Consider the following 12,567-nt stretch of genomic DNA (forward strand, 5'->3'; position numbering starts at 1 on the left):
ATTTTCCATACAAACAAAAAGCTTATTTTTCTCAAATATTGTGCACAAATTTGTTTTCATCGCTGTTAGTGAGCATGACTTATTTGCCAAGATAATCCATCCACCTGACAGATGTGGCATATCAAGAAGCTGATTAAACAGTATGATCATTACACAGGTGCACCTTATGCTGGGGACAATAAAAGGCCAATCTAAAATGTGCAGTTTTGTCAAACAACACAATGCCACAGTCTCAAGTTTTGCGGGAGCGTGCAATTGGCATGCTGACTGCAGGAATGTCCCCCAGAGATGTAGCCAGAAAACTGAATGTTAATTTCTATATCATAAGCCGCCTACAATGTTGTTTTAGAGAATTTGGCAGTAAGTCCAACTGATCTCACAACCGCAGACCATGTGTAACCACGCCAGCCCAGGACCTCCACATCCGGCTTCTTCACCTGCGGAATTGTCTGAGAACAGTCACCCGGACAGCTGATCAAACCGAGATCGGTGTGGAAGAATTTGACTMGCCTGCACAGAGCCCTGAGCTCAACCCCATCTAACTCCTATGGGATGTKTTAGAACGTCGACTGCAAGCCAGGCCTAATCGCTCAACATCCGTGCCCGACCTCACTAATGCTCTTGTGGTTGAATGTGTCGTGTCTTTACTGTCATTAAATTGAAGACTTATAGTTTTTATCAAAGATTCTCTGTAATTAGTTATTACGCGATCAACTAAATAATAACGTAACTAATTAACTAGGAATTTGGGGCACCAAGGAAAAATATTCGGATTACAAAGTTATCATTTCCTAAAATAACTTTTCAGATATTTTATCTGATCAATTAGTCTTCGAATTAATTAATTATTTACTTTACCTCACGTTAGTCTCATTCCAAACGTCGTAAATTGTTGGTTATCTGCACGAACCCAGTCTTCACTATGAGTCATCCATACATCAATTGTCTTAAATCATTTATTTATTACTAACTAAGTAATTCAAAGAAATGCATAAACAAACAAACAAACTTAAAATGGTTACATGAAATGATAGGAGAAATATGCCCTAGTGGGCTGAACCGGCATGGCGGCTTGTTAGACAAAGGGAAAATTGGGGGTCGACCAAGAAGTCACTACAGAGTTCATAACTATAACAATTGACATGCTAATCCTTTACAAATGAACGTTCACTCATTCGGGAACAATTGCAATCAATATATATATATATACGCTCAGTGTGTCGTCTTGATCGCTGGAGAAAAGTTTGTTTCTGTTGGAGAGTTTCGTCTGTTTCTGTCTTGGTTATTGTGGATAGTTCAGAGTGACATTCGTTATAGAATGGATGTTTCGGCGGTTGTCGTTCTTTGCGTTCAATGATACCGAATTCCTAGCTGCAGACTAGTAGTCAATATCAAAGACTTGTTCTTATTCGTCTAAGAGTTTAACCACGTGGTATGGTTAACAGATTCAGCAATGGTACTCAACCTTCYTTCTCCTCCTATGGAGAAAAAACATGGTCTGGTGATAATTTCTCAAGTTGGGTTTTTATTAGGTATTGCAGAAAGGGMCTGTCCCAGGATGTCTGACCCAACTGGGCTCAGGGGCGGGTCCTCGGATTTAGTTCAAATCAAAAGGGATTTGTATTMTTTTTCATTATACATAATTATACAAACAGTATCATACTCACTCATTCATTTTATACAACAATTAGATGTAAACCTCATATCTGAGGTTATTATATAAACAGCGGTATGGTAATGTAGCCACACAGTCTCCCATGACTTTCCCAAGTTGTGACAAACGGACATGTTAATAGCTGGAATCTTCACCGATCTTTTATACTTTTTCTGGAACATGAAATCTGTTCGTACCTCAAGTTCTGTGAGGTGGAAGAAATCCCTTTGTTCTCTATGGAAGTTTTACCCTCTGCTATACTGTGTGTCCATGAGGAGATTCTCAGGAATTTACGGTCTCTCTGTGACCACAGTAGCCTAGTTGTAGGGGGCAGGGAGAGGCAGGGAGAGGCAGGGAGAGGGGGGTGGGGCTTGCTATACCCAAGCAGGCAACGTCATGACAAATGGAAGTAATTCCCCGCAGCAATGTTCCAATATCTYGTGGAAAGCCTTCCCAGAAGAGTGAAGGCTGTTTTGGCAGCAAAGTGGGGACCAACTCCATATTAATGTCCATGATTTTGTAATGAGATGTTCAATGAGCAGTTATTGCTAGTTAGACCAGAGAGGGCATCTTTGAGAAGSATTTCATAGTCTTCCGTATTGGCATTACCAGAGAATTTAAAACCTTTTTTGTGATAACATAGTATATGGGATTGATTTTAAGAAATTTGTCTTAATTAATTTGATTCATATTATGGTTTCCGTTAGGATGGGATGGAAAATATGGCGCTGTACATCGTGACGGTCGGGAGAAGGCATGAGGATTGGAGGCTTCTAAATTGTTTGCCTTCATGAGACAACTTTGTTCCAATATTTCTGTAAATCAGTCATATTTACAACGTGACGGTCGGCAGTACAGTACTGGGCTATTTAGCTAAAGAATCCCCACAGGGAACACGGGAGACCGGGGTTCAATTCCCTGACAGGGAGGAAGGAGTAGGCTGTCCTTGTAAATAAGAATTTGTTCTTAACTGACTTGACTAGTTAAATAAAGGTTACACTAAGAGCATAACATTTCTGCACCCTAATTTTCTAATTCTTGTCTAACCAAAACCCAAATGGAAATTAATTAAGTGAAAATAAAAAATCTCATTGATTTATCAAGACCAGTCCCCATGCTTGCCTCAGAGCAGCGCYAAACGGTGCTAAAATAGTTGTAGGCTTTTGCTTCTAACTTCAATATGCTTTTTAAATAAATAAGACCTACACCATTTTTAACAGCACATTACTCAACACTAGTGAGACTCATTTCGCCTATGGTAGGCCTACAGTATATCGAAAAATATATTTTTCAATGACGTGGCTCTCCTCCAATAATTACATTTAGAGGATTGGAGGACTCTAAATTAATATCTAGGGGCATTTTCCGTTAGGATCTGTGAGAATGTCTAAGGGGCTTTTATATAATTCTAAATTAATTATTAATAATAATAATCACTTTGCCTAAAAAGTAACGATATTTTGGAAATTAAGTATTCATTTAAACTAGATTGAGTGAGAAAAGGGCAATTCTTGAACATGGGGTGAGACATTCTCACTAATTTGTAAATAAAGCATTTGTTACTGTTATTAATTTCTTATTTCTAGAGAAACCTAACATGATTACTTAGCAAATATCACTTGCTTATATTCAGTCTTAACACATATCTTAAGAATATCATGGAATATTTGAACAAGTAATTCATTATGAATCCATAACGAAATAAACATCAGCATTTTGAAAGAGTATTTTCATAATTATTTTATTAACGAAAGCATAAAGATGCTGATGAAGAAATAGGGCACTGTACAGTATATGCTTTTACATTTGGTTAATAAAGCATTTAAAGCATTTTGAAGATATAAGCCACCTGTTTTTGTTTTTTAGGCTACTGTGCAGTCTGACAAGTAAACATAGCATACAGTACATACTGTTGTAAACATGGGAAAGTGCCTAATTCCTTACATAAGGGAGAGCAGGCCATGTCCAGACTTTCTCGGTGACCTCAAGTACTCATTAACTCTGTGTTTAATGCTTTTTCGGGTTGCATCAGTCATAAACGGAAACTTCTGAGACACAGTATTAATGTAGAACACCTGGAGGTTCACTGGTAAGCCACATTTGCCTCAGGATCCATCCCAGTTTGTATTCTGTGCCCACTCGTGGAATTTCTCTTCGGTTACACATCCTTGGAATAGCAGAACAGCATAACGGTCCGGGCGGCCCTTGCTATGCCTGGTGAGCAGTTGGTCAAGTTCTGTTGTCAGAAGAGGAATGGAAATGTCAGGGTGAACCGACGAAAAAGTGACTCCAACACACAAATGCTGCGTACACATTTTAAGAATCTAGCTTAACTAACCGCTTTCTTGGCAACCAAGCATTTTTTCGGTGCGGCCCGTTGTCCAGCCCTTTGTACACTGATCTCCACAGATGGTTGTCGAAATGGTTGTAAGCTCTGCAAAAACACATTCATGTTTTTAATACACAATTATCYATTTTATTACACAGTATGCCTACACATTGATAGGCTATATACCTTCTTTCTTTTAATTATAAAATGCTCTGAAACCAAAATACCTTTAGTATTGGTGATCCTCTCAGCTCCGGCTCATCACTCGAATTACAGTCAGAAGACAGTTGAAGAACCTTGCGTGGACTTATGGAAAGGCTCAGTAAGAAATGTTTTATATATAGATATATATATATATATGTATATATGTATATATTTTTTAATACATTTTTTATAATCAGAACATTAAGCATGTGTGTTCGCTTGTTTTGTACTGTTCTGTATTTTCGACCCAATGATTCGTCTGACAAACAAAGAACTGCGTCCTGCAGMCCCAGYCATGGATCAAAGCTGGCGAGACATTCAATAATGTCATCTTCACAGACGAATCAACCGTGGCCCTTGAGCAATTTGCTCAAAATTGCTACAGGAAAAAAGGATGAAGATCAAGCAAGCCGAGTCCCAAGCATCCACTCAAACTCCATGTGTGGTGGGCAATTTTTCGCCAGGGACCAGGCCCATATTTGATTTTTGATGGTAAGTTTGGCTATTTACAGAGCAAAAGGTACATCAAATATTGTAGCCTACACCTCACAGACTTTTATGTGTTCCACAATAATTCACCTTTGCCTCCTTTTTCAGGTATCATGGCTCGAGATTTCTTTGAGGAAGATATCATCAAGAGATATGCTGGACCCTATGTCAGAGAGGTGTTTCTGGGTACACATCGTTTCTTTCAAGGTAGGATTATAGTAATATTTTGCTATGTTTAGGCCTATTTACATGTATATTTCTATTATTGTACCTCATTTTGGCTGTTAGGCTAAATGTCTTTGTGGAATTGCAGTAAATCAGCTTTAAAACAGKTACATTTTGTCACTGTGGCCAACAGGAGGGCCTTTAACATTTTCAGTCGGCAACCACACCATTGGCCATGCCCATGACTCTGCCATGACCACCACCTAAGCCCCATTTTGATCCATGTTTCATGATACTGCTTTGGAGGACATTGAACCCTTTGTTGGGACTTCTGAAATAAATATATAAATAAATAAGACACTAAATGATGTTTTCCGAACCGCTGAATAAGGCATCATAGCTTGGAGTAAAATACGTTCCCATTTGCAGATGGGGTATTTGTTTCATCTAGAGTCTAGACCAACACTAATCTGAGACTGAAACTCATTGCACCTGGCTGCACTTACTGCAGTGTCAAATGCTAACACTCACAGTTTTAGGAACAAAAACAAAAATCCATTAACTACTTAAGTGTAAAAGTATATGCATATCAAGGGAGTGAGTGGGTGTGTTTGAAGCGCTGTTTAAAGTCTCTGGGGGTCAGAATGAGCAGATGGGCACCTTTTTGTGAATAAGTGATGATAAAGGAGGCTGATATTTGGCCAGACCCATCCAGCCAAATTGAGAGTGATGGTGGTTTGCAATGTGGGGAGGTGTTGAGGATAGATTAGACAGCCCTCTCGCCGTAAAGCAGGCCTTGCCAATCGATAAGACAAACTTCAACCAAACATATATTTTATTTACAAAGTAAGAGCTCCTCTTTTCAAGCTGAAGGAAGAACTTTCTAGACTTAACCGCGTGAGGTGCCAAGCAATGAGAACTTGGGCCAATACCATCTCTTATGTCCTCCTTCATCTGTTCACGTTGAAGTTCCAGAGGCTAAGCAAAGTACATCTGCATTMTTATGTTACCCACTTGCCAAAACTTTGTAGCCAATTTGACTAACCACTCAAGAGCACATATAATGAATCTGACCTTTGTAAGRGCTATTCTTTACTTTGTAAAGCGTTAATACTCCAGTTTATAATTGGGTGGATAACGCTTCCATTATTTATTTAAATCAGTTTTCTCAAGTTGTAAAGTAACAAACTAAAGTAAGGCTTAACCCTTGAGACATCTTAATAAATTAGTGACACTGAGTGATGATAACTTGAACAGCATTGCGAAATGTGCTCATAAACGGAAGCTTAAAATTAAAGTGTCAGGATCTAACATCGCGCATCGGTCACCGCTGCACCAAATTAATAACTGGGTAGTTCATATTTCAAATGGTGGCAGAAAATGTTTATACTGAATTTTAGGGCAGGTTGAAGTAGTATAATTTGAGATCTTAATTTTTTACAAGCTTGAAGTATAACTCGAGATTTACACAGGCTATAAACAAAAGCTAAGCGGTGTAGGACCTGATTGGTACTTGGACGGGAGATCACCCTCATTCTTCCCTGTACTTGAAGGAGATCCAAATACCCTCAGGCCAAGACAGGGACACACTTTTGTAATTCCGTAGTGGTGCTCGAGATCATCTATTTTTCAATTGTGCTGCACATCTCAGAAGATGTCCATAGAAGGTTAATGTGTTTAATAAGACTTTCAACACTGTTAATCTGTGCAAAATGACTTCCAAAAAGACAACCTGGAACACCATCAAATCAAATGAATTTGTATTTGTCACATACACATGGTTAGCAGATGTTAATGCGAGTGTAGGGAAATGCTTGTGCTTCTAGTTCCAACAGTGCAGTAATATCTAACAATTCCCCAACAATTACCTAATACACACGTATCTAAAGATGTGAATGAGAATATGTACATATAAATATATGGATGAGCAATGGCCGAGCGGCATAGCCAAGATGCAATAGATGGTATAAAATACAGTATATACATGTGATATGAGTCATGTAAGATATGTAAAGATTATTAAAGTGGCATTATTTAAAGTGACTAGTGATCCGTTCATTAAAGTGGCCAATGATTTGGTCTCAATGTAGGCAGCAGCCTCTCTGAGTTAGTGATTGCTGTTTAGCAGTCTGATGGCCTTGAGATGGAAGTTGTTTTTCAGTCTATTGGTCCTAGCTTTGATGCACCTGTACTGACCTCGCCTTCTGGATGGTAGCGGAGTGAACAGGCAGGGGCTTGGGTGGTTGATGTCCTTGATTATCTTTTTGGCCTTCTTGCGACATCGGGTACTGTTGGTGTCATATAGGGCAGGTAGTTCACTCCCGTTGATGCGTTGTGCAGACCGCACCACCCTCTGGAGAGCCTGGCGGTTGAGGGCGGTGCAGTTGCTGTACCAGGCTATGATACAGCCCGACAGAATGCTCTCGATTGTGCATCTGTAAAAGTTTGTCAGGGTTTTGGGTGACAAGACACATTTCTTTCTTTCCGACTCTCAGCGTACATCATTACAGAATGACGACTCAACAAAGGGAAGCATCAGGAAGTGTTTTTTGTTTGTTTTTGTGTTGGGGGTGATGTTGGGTCCGGGTGTTGGAGCCGGAGCTACCTGGGAGGCCTCAGCCGGTTTGTAGGCTCCCATGCCTCAGCGGGTTTGATAGGCGCCCATGCTGAAGCTGGGTGAACAGGTTCCGTGCCCCAGCCGAGGCAACCGGGGAGGTCTCAGTCAGCTCATCAGGCTCACTCCTCAGCCGATTAGTCAGGTTTCTGGCGACCGGTGACCGGTCCGCTCCGGATCCCTGGGATAGTCCCTGTGGTTGGCATCCTGCTGCTGGAGCCGAACGCACCGGGAAGGGGATACTATCACGTATGCTCTCTCTCCGGCCTCTAGGTCACCAGGCTGCTCTTTAGGGCGCACACCTGTCACCCGTGTTATGCGCATAATGACACACCTGGACTCCATCACCTCCTTGATTACCTGCCCTATATATATATATATATATCACTCCTTTTGGTTTCTTCCCCAGTCGTCATTGTTCCTGTTTCATGTCGGTGTGCTGTTTGTGTTACGTGTTTGTTTCATTTATTTATTACATTTATTCACTCCCTGAACTTGCTTCCAGACTCTCAACGTACATCGTTACAGTATGGAAAATGAATTCAAAGCTTGCAAAAGTAATGTAATGAAAAACACGTATTTGGTTCCCCTTCTCTCACAGATTTAAATGTTCAGTATGACTTATTAACAACCTGTTATGGATATGCAAATAATGTTGCTTAAACTACTAACAGGGTGGGAAATTAACTTTTTGGTCCATCAYCCACTGTGGCAGGTAGATAAAAAAACAGCCACCCAGTTTTTTTTAACAACCAAAATATTTTGTGACTTAAAAAAAACACATTTATAAATAAAAGATGAGCATGCTTTGTTTTTTAAACAACAAATGTATTACTAGTAAGACGTAATGGGGTATTATTGTTTAATTTCATATTTGTGTCCTACGTCTTTTTAACCAATGTTCAATCAAGCACAATCATTAGGCGAGACAAACATGTTCAGCTGCCTTTTTAAGGGACAGGCCATTATCGTGGTAACTTGGGCACTCAGCTGTCTGTGATTAAAAAAATCTCAGACTGCGATGTCTTCCGAGCAGCAGACAGTTGCAGCAAACTCAAACTAACATTGTAAAACAACCTAGCATGTGAACAAAACGATACAAATGGCCAAGAAACACGAGGACAAAGTCACACTTTATTAGCCTTTCTTGTTAATTACATGGCTTTTTTTTTTTTTATTCGACCAAACTTCTACATACTGTATGGCCTTTGGAAGAAAATAAAACTTTTCCCAAATTCTCTGTGTGACCCTCCACCAACGTGGCTGGTGAAATAGACATTCTTACCGGCCAATGACAAAATCTACCCGCACCTGTTTTGTAATGCAAGAGAAAACCAAACTCACCAACAGATTTCAACTGGTCCAGAAATCTGCTGCCAGATCCTCAACCGCACCGCACCAGACCAACCAAACACATTACACCAATCCTCATCAATCTACACTGGCTCCCTGTGCAATCCCGTATTAACTTTAAGACACTCCTCCTTACCTACAAAGCACAGACACAATTTGGCACCCACCTACCTCTTACCTTCTCCCAGTCAATGCCCCTTCCCGCTCCCTCCTCCTCTGCTGGTCTCCTTGTCTCCCCCCCATTCCGCCTCTCCACTAGCTGCTTCAGCTGCTCTGCACCAAGGCTTTAGAATGCACTCACCCCACACATACAACATGCAGACACAGTCATCTCATTCAAAAATCTCCTAAAAACACACCTCTTCAAGGATGCTTATAACTATAGCCTATGTTCTATGATCGACTCTGCCCCTRCCCCCCCTTAAGTGCATACTTATGTGTCCCCAACCTACACCCTTACCCTAAACCAAGTCCATATCCTATTCCCAACCTTACCCTACCCTAAACTGGGTTTGTATCCTCTACAGAACCCCTCCATATACATTGTATTTCGGCCATCAAATCGAAATTGATTAAAGGGTAGGGAACATCTGCCACCTTTGGAAGGCTGTAAAAAGAGATTYATGATGTTTATAATATTTCTATAAAGCTCCAGAAGTGCCTTCACAGCCTATTCATACCGGCCCTCTAAATCAATAGCTGTAAAACTGACAAGTGAAAGCTGATGGAGGCATGATTTGAGTCAAATGTGCTTGTTTTTTATATGTCAGGAATTGAAGCATCTGGTATGCCCGCTACATCTATCCTGTGTAGAAATGAGTTTGAAACTGTTAGGTTCTTATTTTTCAGAGTAAGTAACTCATGGACACTAGAGAAGCTTTAACCAAGTTTAATCTTTCCCAAAGGTTCTGTACGGCTGAAATCAGACATCACAGTTTATATGCATCCTACTTAAGACACTTTTCCTCCTTACAGTTTATGGCTCCACAGGAAAGAAGGTAACCAGATACCAACCRTGATTACTCCCTTAAGGGMAACTGACCTCACCCCTCACCTCCTAATCCACAGATATCCATCTGTCTTCACTATATCAACACATCGCTCTCCTCTCCTCCATCAAACACATTCCAAAGCCTTCTGGCTTTTTACAAACTCTTTCTTTTCAAGGCTCTATCGTTTATTTAATATCTCAATGTTCAAAGTTTAGCCGATTCCAACAAAACAAACCAATAAGCTGGCTGGAAATGGGCTAGCCAAACTGTGGCTGGATGCATTCGTACGATTAACTCCATCATAGCTGGGAGAAAAAAAGGGACGTGAAATCAACTTGTGGACTTGAACCCGGTACATAGGGCCCCATCTGGACCRGTGGTTCCCATCTCCGAGAAAAAATGCACTACAACGAAATACAGAATATACCACACCAGGAGTGTAACCTATATTCTAATAATAAGGTTATATCCAAGAATAACACATTTCATTATAGAGTGAAAGTATACCTGAAAGCTGCCAACGCCTTCAATTCATATGACCTGCTCACATATGCCATTTCCTCCCGGAGAATGATGGGACCATGACTCGTCAGGTAAACGTTGCCTGAGTGTTTAGATGCTTTRGATGTTAACCCTTTCCTCCCACTTAGAACATACCGCAATCATAGTTATGTCAAATCTTTAACATTACCAGAATATTATTGTCACGTGTGCTCCCTCTCCGGCCACTAGGTCACCGMGCTGCTCGTTATGGCACACACCTGTCACCATCGTTACGCGCACCTGCTCGTCATCAGACTCACCTGGACTCCATCACTTCCCTGATTACCTTCCCTATATATGTCACTCCCTTTGGTTCCTTCCCCAGGCGTTATTGTTTCTGTTTCAGTTTCATGTCTGTGCGTTGTTCGTGTTTCTTGTTTTGTATTATGTTACGTTTATTTATTAAAACACTCACTCCCTGAACTTGTTTCACAACTCTCAGCGCACTCGTTACAATTATCTTATACTGTAGGTCATTTGTTATCAAATATTTCTATGCAGGGTGGGATAGTTAATTTTAGCAGGATGAGACAATATTCACATAAGTAGTGTCCAACTGATGAGAAAAGGAGATAAATGAATTGTTTCAAATGTCAATCTGCACAGGTTTGTGCTGAATTAATATTCACTCAAACTACTCAGCATGGGGATCAACATTAAAACAAAACATGTCTTACATTGTACATTGTCAAAAGTCCTCCTGGTGACTTAATACAAAATGTAACCACATCAGAATGGGTGAGGCGCCCAACTGTACTTGCTTACCCTTTTTTTGTTGAATGTTTAAAACATACAATATACTTGCAGTGAAGCCGCTCAACAACTACTACATACCAGTCATCTCACAGACTCCCATCCAGAGCGAGACACAAAAGCAACCAGGGTCAACGCCCTGCTCAAGGGCACGTCGACAGATCTCTCACAAGGTCAGAAAACAGGGACCCGAACCAGCGGTCCATCAGCCACTGGCCCAAGCTCCCAACCGCCAGCCTTCCAAGACCCCCCCCCCCCCACAGTTCCACAGCTGCTCCCCAAAACACCCGAGACCCCCCCCCCGATAAAAATTAAATAAAAAAGAATACAATCCATTCCCCCCCAAGACCTCCCCCCCAGTGCACCAACAAACCAACAGAATGAACATAAAAGAAAACAGAGAAYGACYAAGGAAAACAGAAAACAACAATGCTAAAAARAAAGACATCAAGGACAACATAAATCATAACAGCAAGGCCAACTAAATATGTTTGAGTGTATGTATGGCACTATTTACATGTGTGTGTGTCCTGTGTATGTGCACGTGTGCATTTGAATGAGAGTGTGTGTATACGCATGTGTACAAACGCCTGCACGGCATCAGCCTCAGGAAAACCGGCCTTAGCAGTAAAAACACTGCCCCTCAGTGTCATTCAAACATACTTTTTGTTATGTTTTATTTTGACTTTATTTAAAAAAAATACTTTTATCTTTGACCTTCATTCTATCTCCCGCCCAGCAACTCCACTCCCACTTGTCTCCAATTCCACATCCCAACCCTCAGCTTCTCTCAGCCCCTCCCACTTATCTCTGCTGGCCACCCTCTTRGGGTTTCTACGCACKAYATATCTTTCAAATATGCTGTGATGTTTAACATACAATTTCAATCTATCTAATCGAATAGAATCCACAGATTGCGAGTTGAAGATAAATATTTTTTACTAAGAGTATTAGTATATTATTAGTTGACTGACACGGTCTCTAGAGATCTCCCAAAAGTACTATTTCCAGGGTCAATTTTAAATCGATGTCTTGCATTTTGAGCCATTCCTGAACRTGAGACCAGAAATAGGCTACCTGAGGMCAATACCAAAATAAATGGTCTATTGATTAAGTATCCTCACAACAAAATCTGCAGAGCTTTGATGATTGAATGCCCCAAATATTCAACATTTGTTGGTGGCAAGAATTCTATATAATCATTTTAGCTGAAAAGCACAAAGTCTTGAATCTTGCGTCATGTTATATATCAACTTATACACCCTGTACCATTGAATCGGTACATCAAAAATCTCTTCCAAATTATTTTGCAATCTGTATGGCACAGTTGTRAACATCCTGCTCCACAAATTAAACTGGTATATTTTCCTATTTGTGCTATTTTTATTCCTCCAGAAGTTTTGATCGTTTATATTGGGCAGACAGACCAGTTCCCTACCTCCTCCCGCTGCCACCTGCCTCCTACATTTGG

General features: G+C 40.6%; 1 protein-coding gene and 1 long non-coding RNA gene across 3 annotated transcripts in view; both read right to left on the bottom strand.

Moving 5' to 3' along the window:
* Positions 1 to 12,567, bottom strand: part of LOC111981913 (opioid-binding protein/cell adhesion molecule homolog) — a 380,076-nt gene that overhangs the window by 187,283 nt on the left and 180,226 nt on the right. The gene's annotated exons all lie outside the window — the stretch shown is intronic.
* On the bottom strand, positions 3,533 to 4,296 carry LOC139022667 (uncharacterized). The gene is made up of 3 exons (XR_011473736.1): positions 4,211 to 4,296; positions 3,993 to 4,088; positions 3,533 to 3,890 (listed from the first exon to the last, which is right to left on the bottom strand). It is a non-coding gene; the product is annotated as an uncharacterized lncRNA (long non-coding RNA).

The sequence above is a fragment of the Salvelinus sp. IW2-2015 genome, linkage group LG20 (assembly GCF_002910315.2).
Source record: "Salvelinus sp. IW2-2015 linkage group LG20, ASM291031v2, whole genome shotgun sequence".
In the NCBI taxonomy this organism is placed as follows: Eukaryota; Metazoa; Chordata; class Actinopteri; order Salmoniformes; family Salmonidae; genus Salvelinus; species Salvelinus sp. IW2-2015.